This window comes from Schistocerca gregaria, unplaced genomic scaffold (genome assembly GCF_023897955.1).
Source record: "Schistocerca gregaria isolate iqSchGreg1 unplaced genomic scaffold, iqSchGreg1.2 ptg000178l, whole genome shotgun sequence".
Taxonomy (NCBI): Eukaryota; Metazoa; Arthropoda; class Insecta; order Orthoptera; family Acrididae; genus Schistocerca; species Schistocerca gregaria.
The window spans coordinates 177,770-188,882 of record NW_026061728.1 but is presented as its reverse complement, the minus strand read 5'-3'; positions in this window follow the sequence as shown (position 1 = coordinate 188,882).

Genomic DNA, 11,113 nt, shown 5'->3' with positions numbered 1-11,113 from the left:
GACTAAATGTTCTTTTTGCAGTAATTTGATTTAATTATCAAGTGATTTTGGGTTTAGCAATTGATTTAGTATCGGCATAATTCGTGCCAGCAGCCGCGGTTATACGATTGATACAAGTGAATATTATTGGTTAAAACAGTTGTTTATATTATTAGGGTTGAAATATAAATTTGTAAGGTGAAATGTTAAAATTTATTTGTGGCCCTTTTTATGAATCTGTGAAATTTAAATAATAAACTAGGATTAGATACCCTATTATTTTAAATGTTAATTATATTTACCAGGGTACTATTAGTTAAGGTCTTTAAACCCAAAGAATTTGGCGGTATCTCATTCCATTCAGAGGAACCTACCCCATGATTGATAATACACGATTTACTCTACTTAATTTATTTGTTTGTATATCTCCGTTATCAGAGAATCTTTTTAGAGTTATAATTCTCAAGATTTATAATTATAAAATATTTCAGGTCAAGGTGCAGCTTATAGTTAAGAGGAGGTGGGTTACAATAGATTTTTGTTTATAACGGATTTGATAGTGAAATACTGTTAATGAAGGTGGATTTGATAGTAATTTAATTTATTTAATTTAACTGATATTGGCTCTGAGATGTGTACACATCGCCCGTCGCTCTCATTATTGATTATTCTATTTTATTTTAAAGTAGCTTCAATTTAGATGAGATAAGTCGTAACATAGTAAATGTACTGGAAAGTGTATCTAGGAAGAGTTTCAAGATATAACTTATTAGTAAAGTGTTTCATTTACCCTGAAAATTTTTCTGTGCAAATCAGGATATCTTGATTATTTATTTTATTATATTTATTTTTTGTTTATTTAATTATTTAATATAAATAATTTTATTGTATTTTTGTCTTAGTATATTTTATAGAATTGATTTTTTAAATTATAGTTTATTGGTAATGTAAGTGTTTTATGAAATATTATTTTACATTTTTTTAAGTAGATTTTATTTATTGTACCTTTTGTATCAGGGTTTATCAAAATTTTAGTATTTATTTTACTTGTCTCGATTTGGGTTGATTTATAAATAATTTATAGTTAATGTATCATAATTATTATTAAATTATTTATAGAAATGAGATGTTAATCGTTTCCCAAGATATCTAGTTTCTTAAGAAAAAATTTAATTTTTTAAAGTTATTTGTTTTTATTTAATTTTTTAAGTAAAAATATTAACTTATTTATTCTTTAAGGGATAAGCTTTGAAGTTAATAACCTATAATTTATTTTATAGAAATATAATAGTAAGCTTTAAACCAGCTGTCTTTAAGATTACGTTTTAGTTCATTATTTTTTATTTTGATTTTATAAATATTTTAGGTTTTTTATTAAGATTATTAATTTAATTTTAAAATTTTTGTAATAATGATAGAATTAGTATATTTATTTGTATGAAATTTTTACCTTGTGAACTTATTATAAGGAACTAGGCAAAATTGATTTCCGCCTGTTTATCAAAAACATGTCCTCTTGTTTATATTTTGAGGTCTGGCCTGCTCACTGAGCGTATTTTTAAAGAGCCGCGGTATTTTGACCGTGCAAAGGTAGCATAATCATTAGTCTCTTAATTAGTGGCTGGAATGAATGGCTTGACGAGAAATCAACTGTCTCTTAATAAATTTTTGAATTTAACTTTTGAGTCAAAAGGCTTAAATTCTTCTTTAGGACGAGAAGACCCTATAGAGCTTGACATTTTACTTTTATATAGTTTTTTGTTTGTCTTTCTATATTTAATGATGATGTTTTGTTGGGGTGACATGAAGAATAGATAAACTCTTCATTATTATATCATTTATTTATGTTTGTTATTTTGATCCATAATTTATGATCATAAGATTAAGTTACCTTAGGGATAACAGCGTAATTGTTTTTGAGAGCTCATATCGACAAAGCAGATTGCGACCTCGATGTTGGATTAAGAAAAATTTTGGGTGCAGGAGCCCAATGATTAGGTCTGTTCGACCTTTAAATTCTTACATGATCTGAGTTCAGACCGGCGTGAGCCAGGTCGGTTTCTATCCTAAGATTGTTAATCCATATTAGTACGAAAGGACCATATGGTTAAAATATTTTTTGTTATATTGATTAATATTAATTTATTTACTATTTTGACAGATTAATGTGTTGAATTTAGAATTCATTTATGTAGATTTTTTCTACAAATAGTATTGATACTTTATGATTTATTTATATTTATTTTGAATTTTCTTTTATTGGTTATTTGTGTTTTAATTAGTGTTGCCTTTTTAACTTTATTAGAGCGTAAGGTTTTAGGTTATATTCAGATTCGAAAGGGTCCAAATAAGGTAGGTTTTGTTGGAATTCCTCAGCCATTTAGAGATGCTATTAAGTTAATTTGTAAGGAGCAGCCAATTCCTATTATATCTAATTACCTACTTTATTATTTTCCCCTGTTTTTAATTTAATGATTTCTTTAGCCGTTTGAGTAATTTTTCCTTATTTAACTTATATGTGTTCTTTTTCTTATGGATTTTTATTTTTTTTATGTTGTACTAGATTAGGTGTTTATACTGTTATAATTGCTGGTTGATCTTCTAATTCAAATTATTCATTATTAGGTTCTCTTCGTTCTGTTGCTCAAACAATTTCTTATGAAGTTAGTTTAGCTTTAATTTTATTGTCTTTAATTATTTTAATTGGTAGTTTTAATATGTTTGATTTTATAAACTATCAGCTTTATTGTTGATTTATTATTATTTCTTTTCCTTTAGCTTTAGCTTGTTTTGCTTCTTGCTTAGCTGAAACTAATCGTACTCCTTTTGATTTTGCTGAAGGGGAATCTGAGTTAGTTTCAGGATTTAATATTGAGTATGGTGCGGGTGGTTTTACTTTAATTTTTTTAGCTGAATATACTAGAATTGTCTTCATAAGAATGTTATTGGCTTTAATTTTTTTGGGCGGTGATTTTTATTCTTTTATATTTTTTATTAAGCTTGCTATTATATCTTTTGGTTTTATTTGGGTTCGTGGAACATTACCACGGTTCCGTTATGATAAATTAATGTACTTAGCTTGAAAAAGTTTTTTACCTTTATCTTTGAATTTTTTTATTTTCTTTGTTGGTTTAAAGATTTTATTTATCTCATTTGTTTAGTGAAATTTTTTGAGAAAAGTTAATAGAAGAGTTAAACTTCTAATTTTATGTTTTCAAAACATATGCTTTTCCTAAGCTAATTAACTTTATTCCTTAATTAATTTATCTCATGCGTTTGCGACATGGACATTAATTAAGAAATATGTGAAGTAAATAATTGTTAAGATTTGACCTGTTATAATATAAGGTTCTTCAACAGGTCGTTTACCAATTCACGTTAGTAAGCATACAACAACTACTATAATTCAGAATAAAATTTGATTAATAGGGTAAAATTGAATGCCTCGGAATGGTGTTTTATTATAAAATGGTAAAATTATTAAGATTCTAATTGATAAAAATAATGCAATAACACCTCCTAACTTATTAGGGATAGATCGTAGAATTGCACATGCAAATAGGAAATATCATTCTGGTTGAATGTGAACTGGTGTTACTAATGGGTTGGCAGGTACAAAGTTATCTGGATCTCCTAATAGGTAAGGATTAATTAAACATAGTATAATTAATAATGATGTTATTATTACAAATGTAATAGAATCCTTAAAGGTAAAGTATGGATGGAATGGAATTTTTTCAATATCTCCATTTAGTCCAAGAGGATTATTAGATCCTGTTTGGTGAAGAAAAAATAAATGAATTGCTGCTATAGCAGCAATAATAAATGGTAATACAAAATGGAATGTGAAGAATCGATTTAATGTTGCATTATCAACAGCGAATCCTCCTCATACTCATTGGACTAAATCTGCTCCTAAGTATGGGATTGCTGATAATAAATTAGTAATTACTGTTGCACGTCAAAAAGATATTTGGCCTCAGGGTAAGACATATCCTATAAATGCAGTTGCTATAACTAAAAATAAAATCACTGTACCAGTTATTCAGGTATGTATATATATATAAGATCCATAGTAAATTCCCCGTCCTACATGTAAGTAAATACAAATAAAAAATATAGATGCTCCATTTGCGTGTAAGGTTCGGATAATTCAACCATTATTTACGTCTCGGCAGATGTGTACTACACTACTGAATGCTATTTCAATATCTGATGTATAATGTATAGCTAAAAATAGTCCAGTTACGATTTGAATTACCAAACATAACCCTAATAGGGATCCAAAATTTCATCAAAATGAAATATTTGTTGGGGCAGGTAAGTCAATTAAAGAGTTATTAATAATTTTAATTAAAGGATGTCTTAATCGTAAGGGTTTATTCATTAGTAATTATCTTATTTTACGAATAGGTCCCTGATTAATATTGGTGATTTTAACAACTGCTAGTAGTGCTAAAAATAAATAAATTATTATTATTATTGTAATAATGAATGTTGGTCTATTATATAATTTTTCTAAAGATATTGTTATTTCTTGATAATTGATTGAATTATCAATATTTATAGTTTCGGTGTTTTTGAAAAAGTCTATAAATATAGATATATCTAGAATAATTAATATTAATATGATAAATACTCACATTATTAATGTAATAATTATAGTGATTGATTTAGGCTGAAATATTTCGTTTGATGCAATTCTTGTAATGTAAATAAATAATACTAGTATATCACCAAGAAATGTTAAAAATAAAATATATGATAATCAATATCTTTCTATTATTGTTCCTGTTATTAATCCAACTAGGAAGGTTTGAAGGATAATAAAAAGCATTATTGATATTGGGTGTCTTAATTTAATAAAATTAATATTTATTACATTTGATAATGATATAATTATTATTTTGATCATTTCAGGGGTTAGTTTATTTAAAATACCGGTTTTGGGGACCGATGATGGAAGCTTTTCCACCTCTGAAGTTTTAAAAGTGGGGGCTGGACTTATTTCCGGTTTACAAGACCGGCGTTTTTTTTAAACTATTAAAACTAATGTTTATATTCTCTATTTTTACTTCTTTATTGATTTATTTTGCTGGTGTTTATGTTTTTTCTTCTAAACGTAAACATTTATTAATGGTTCTTTTGAGATTAGAATATATTGTTCTTTCTTTATTTATGTTAGTTATTGTTTTTCTTATTGAGTTTGATTATGATTATTTTTTTCCTGTTATTTTTTTAGTTTTTTCTGTTTGTGAGGGTGCTTTAGGTCTTTCTATTTTAGTTTCAATAATTCGTTCTCATGGTAATGATTTTTTTAATTCTTTTGGTTTATCTTTATGTTAAAGTATTTATTTATAACTATTTTTTTGATCCCTCTTTGTTTATTAAATAATTGTTGATGGTTGGTTCATTCTTTAATGTTTCTGTCGGGTTTTGTTTTTATAATTTGTGTTTATTCATATGCTGATTTGAATATAATTAGATATTATTTTGGTATTGATTATTTTTCTTTTAGTTTAATTTTACTTAGTTTTTGGATTTGTTCTTTAATAATCACTGCTAGAGGTTCAGTTTATTTAAGTTCATATCATTCTAATTTTTTTGTTTTTATGGTTTTGATTTTAATAATTATGCTTTATTGTTCATTTGCTAGATTAAGTCTTCTTTCTTTTTATAATTTTTTTGAGGCTAGATTAGTTCCTACTTTACTTTTAATTTTGGGTTGGGGTTATCAACCTGAGCGTTTGCAGGCTGGTGTTTGTTTAATTTTTTATACTTTGGTTGCTAGATTACCTTTATTATTAGTTTTATTTAAGGTTTATGATTTTTCTAATACTTTATATTTTCCTTTATTGGTTGATTTTGGTTCTTATTATTTTATGTTTTATGTATTTATAATTTTGGCTTTTTTAGTTAAGATACCTATGTTTTTGGTTCATTTATGACTTCCTAAGGCTCATGTAGAGGCCCCTATTTCAGGTAGAATAATTCTTGCTGGTGTTTTATTAAAGTTAGGTGGTTATGGTATTTTTCGTGTTATAAAGGTTATTTCTTATTTGGGTTTAAAGTTTAATTATTTTTGATTGTCTTTAGGTTTATCTGGGGGTGTTATTGTAAGATTTATTTGTTTTCGTCAGGTTGATTTAAAGTCTTTAATTGCATATTCTTCTGTTGCTCATATAAGAATGGTTATTGGTGGATTGATGACTATGAATTGATGAGGTTGTGTAGGTTCTCTTTCTCTAATGGTTGGTCATGGTTTATGTTCTTCTGGTTTATTTTGTTTATCTAATATTATTTAAGAACGTTTAGGTAGATGAAGATTATTAATTAACAAGGGTATAATTAATTTGATGCCAAGAATGGCTTTATGATGATTTCTTTTAAGATCATCAAATATGGCTGCTCCTCCTTCTTTAAATTTGGTAGGTGAAATTAGATTATTAAATAGAATTATATCTTGATCTTCTTTTAGATTCTTTGCTTTGATTTTTTTATCTTTTTTTAGAGCTCTTTATACTTTGTATATATATTCTTATTCTCAGCATGGGAATTATTATTCTGGTGTTTATACTTGTTCTCTTGGTTATTTTCGTGAATATCATCTTTTACTTTTACATTGATTGCCTTTAAATATTCTCTGTTTAAAGGGTGAATATTTCTTTGTTTAGTTTGCTTAAGTATTTTAATTAAAAATATTGTTTTGTGGAATCAATGATATGAAGTTTTTCATCTTAGGCCGTGAATTTATTTTCTATTTGTTCTTTGAGTTTTTTTTTCTTTGTTTATTTCGAGAACTATAATTTTTATTTTAGGTATTTATTATTTAATAATTGATTATAGAGTTTTTGTTGAGTGAGAGCTTTTCAATTTAAATGGTTCTATAGTTGTTATAACTTTAATTTTGGATTGAGTATCTCTTATTTTTATATCTTTTGTTATATATATATTTCTTCTTTGGTTATTTATTATAGAGAGGATTATATATCTGGTGAAAAGAATATAAATCGTTTTATTATTATTGTTTTAATATTTATTCTTTCTATAGGTTTTTTAATTATTAGTCCTAATTTAATTAGAATTTTATTAGGTTGAGATGGTTTAGGTTTAGTTTCTTATTGTTTAGTTATTTATTATCAAAATGTAAAATCTTATAGTGCTGGTATATTAACTGCACTTTCTAATCGTATTGGTGATGTTGCTATTTTAATTTCTATTGCATGAATGTTAAATTTTGGTGGTTGAAATTATATTTATTATTATGATTTTATTTCTAATTCTTTTGAAATAAAGCTCATTACTATATTAATTGTTTTAGCAGCTATAACTAAGAGAGCTCAGATTCCTTTCTCTTCATGACTTCCTGCTGCTATAGCAGCTCCTACTCCTGTTTCTGCTTTAGTTCATTCTTCTACTCTTGTTACTGCTGGTGTTTATTTATTAATTCGTTTTAGACCAATATTGGATACTTATAATTGTGGTTGATTTTTACTTTTAATTGGTTGTATAACTATATTTATGGCTGGATTGGGCGCTAATTTTGAGTTTGATTTAAAGAAGATTATTGCTCTTTCTACTTTAAGACAACTTGGTTTAATAATAAGAATTTTGGCTATAGGTTAACCAAAGCTTGCATTTTTTCATTTATTGGCTCATGCTTTATTTAAGGCATTATTATTTATATGTGCAGGTTCAATAATTCATAATTTGAAGGATTCTCAGGATATTCGTTTTATAGGATCAATTGTTAATTTCATACCTTTAACTTCAGTTTGTTTTAATGTTTCTAGTTTATCTTTGTGTGGAATACCTTTTTTAGCGGGATTTTATTCAAAGGATTTAATTCTTGAGATGGTTTGTTTAAGATGAATTAATTGTTTAATTTTTTTTCTTTATTTTTTTTCTACTGGTTTAACTGCTTCTTATTCTTTTCGTTTGTTTTATTATTCAATATCTGGTGATAATAATTTTTATTCTAGATTTTCTTTTGATGATAAGGGTTATTATATTTCATTTGGAATAATTGGTCTATTGTTTGTTGCTGTTTTTGGTGGTAGTCTTTTATCTTGATTAATTTTTCCTATTCCTCATGTGATTGCTTTACCTTATTATTTAAAGTTTTTAACTATTACAGTTGTTATTTTAGGTGCTTATTTAGGTTATCTTATTTCTAATTTTGATTTTTCTCACAATTTATTTTCTTTAAGTATACTTTCTTTTGTTAGATTTGCTGGTTCTATATGATTTATACCTTTTCTTTCAACTAAGTTTATTAGATATATTCCTTTAAAAATAGGTTATTATTCATCTAAGTCATTTGATTATGGTTGAGGTGAATTACTTGGTGGTCAAGGTTTATATAGATTATTTATTTATTTAATTGGTTATATTCAAGGTTGATATGATTCTAATTTCAAGATTTATCTTTTAACTTTTATTTTTTGAATATTTATTTTGGTAATATTGTTTTTCGTTTACTTAAATAGCTTATAATTAGAGCGTGACACTGAAGATGTTAAGGAAGTATTTTTACTTTTAAGTATTTATAAATATAGATATATTATTTTTACAGTGAAAATGTAATGTTTTATTTAAACTATATAAATTTTAGAAATGTTAACGGAGTTTAACCGCTAATATAAAAAGTTTGCAGCTTTCATATTGGCTTTACATTTCCTTAATTGGAACTATTATAGTTCAATTATATTATTAACAGTAATACGCCTCTTTTTGGCTTCAATTAATAAGAATAAGGGTAGTACATACCAATCTTCCAGGTCGAAACTGACTGCAATATTTCGCTTCTTATTCTATTTAAGGTTGATTGATAATATCAATACTTTTTGAATGCAACCAAAATGTTATATTTAACTACAACCCTTTATTCTGCTCATTGTAATGCTCCTTGGTTTCATTCATGGTATAGTCCTCCTAATAGAACTAGAATAAAAAATATTGTTGATACTGTTCAGATTATAATGTCTGAAGTTTTAAAAATAATTACAATTGGTAGAATTAGTGCAATTTCTACATCAAAAATTAAAAAGATTACTGTGATTAGGAAGAATCGTATTGAGAATGGTATTCGTGCTGATCTTTTTGGATCAAACCCACATTCAAATGGTGATCTTTTTTCTCGATCATTAATTAATTTTTTTGATAGTGTTGTTGCCAGGATTATAACAATTATTGGAATAATAAATCTAATGAAAACTCTTGTTGATAGAATTAGAATTGTTTTTCTTGATTTATATCAAGCTTTCTGATTGGAAGTCAAATGTACTATTTATACTAGAAAAACAATTATCTACCTCATCAATAAATAGAGATATATAAGAATAATCATACTACGTCTACGAAGTGTCAGTATCATGCTGCTGCTTCAAATCCAAAGTGATGTCTTGGTGAAAATTGATTTATTGAGTGTCGAAGTAGACATGTTGATAAAAAGATTGTTCCAATAATTACGTGTAAACCATGGAATCCTGTTGCAACAAAGAATGTTGATCCATAAACTGCATCTGCAATGGTAAAAGGTGCTTCTCAATATTCATATGCTTGAAGTATTGTAAAGTATAGTCCTAATAACACTGTGAAGAATAATCCTTGTAGTGCTTGAGTATGATTAGATTCCATTAAACTATGATGTGCTCATGTTACTGTTACTCCTGATGCTAAAAGAATAGCTGTATTAAGTAATGGAATTTGTATAGGGTTAAAGGGTTGAATTCCTATTGGAGGTCATAGTATTCCTAGTTCAATTGTTGGTGCTAATCTTCTTCTAAAGAATGCTCAAAAAATAGAAACGAAAAATAATACCTCTGATGCAATAAATAAAATTATTCCTCATCGTAATCCAATTGATACAAATCCTGTATGTAATCCTTGATATGTTCCTTCTCGTACTACATCTCGTCATCATTGAATTATAGTTAGTAGGGTAATTCCAAATCCAATTATGAATAAGTTAATATTAAATAGGTGGAATCATTTTGCTAGTCCTGATACTAGGACTATTGCTCCAATTGCTCCTGTTAATGGTCAAGGTCTATAGTCTACTAAGTGGAATGGGTGGTTTGAGTGAGTTGTTAACATAGGTTTAATATACTTCTCTAGAATATAGAGTTCTTAGAATTGAGAAAACATAGGCTTGAATTATTGCTACTGCTGATTCTAGAATTAATAGAAGTATTTGTCCAATAATTAGTAATGAGATTAAGTTTATTGCTATAGATGGTCCTGTGTTTCCTAATAAGGTTAATAATAAGTGTCCTGCAATTATATTTGCTGCCAACCGTACTGCTAATGTACCTGGTCGAATAACATTACTAATTGTTTCAATTAGTACTATAAATGATATTAATGCAGGCGGTGTACCTTGTGGTACAAGGTGTGTAAATATATGATTAGTATGGTTAATTCATCCAAATAATATAAATCTTAGCCATATAGGTAGGGCAATTGCAAATGTTAATGCTAAATGTCTTGTTCTAGTAAAAATATAAGGGAATAATCCTATGAAATTGTTAAATAATATTATAATAAAAATTGAGATGAAAATGAATGTTGTTCCATTAAATGATTTTGGTCCAAGAAGTGTTTTAAATTCATTATGTAAGGTTAAATTTAGTTTATTTCAGATAATGTTAATTCGTGATGGTGTAAGTCAAAATAGTGATGGGATTAATAATAGTCCTAGAAATGTTCTAGTTCAATTTAATGATAAATTAAAGATGTTAGTTGATGGGTCAAATGTTGAGAATAGATTTGTTATCATTTTCAATTTAAGTTTTTTATTTCAATTGTTCCTTTTTCTGCTCTTTTAATAAGGTTAGGTTTAAATGAGAAGAAGTTTATTTGATTAAACAAGATTAATGTAGCTGAAAATATAATGAATAGTGAGAATCATATAAGAGGGGATATTTGAGGGATTTGGATATAATTTCCCCATCAGAAGTAGTCGTTAATCTACTATTATTTGGTTTAAGAGACCATTACTTACTTTCAGTCATCTGATGAATTTCAAGGTGTACTAATTTTTTTTAGTTACTTTAGATTGACACTCTAATGTTATTTATTTTAGCTAACTCCTTAAATTATCTTAGATAATCACTTAATCAATAAATTTACT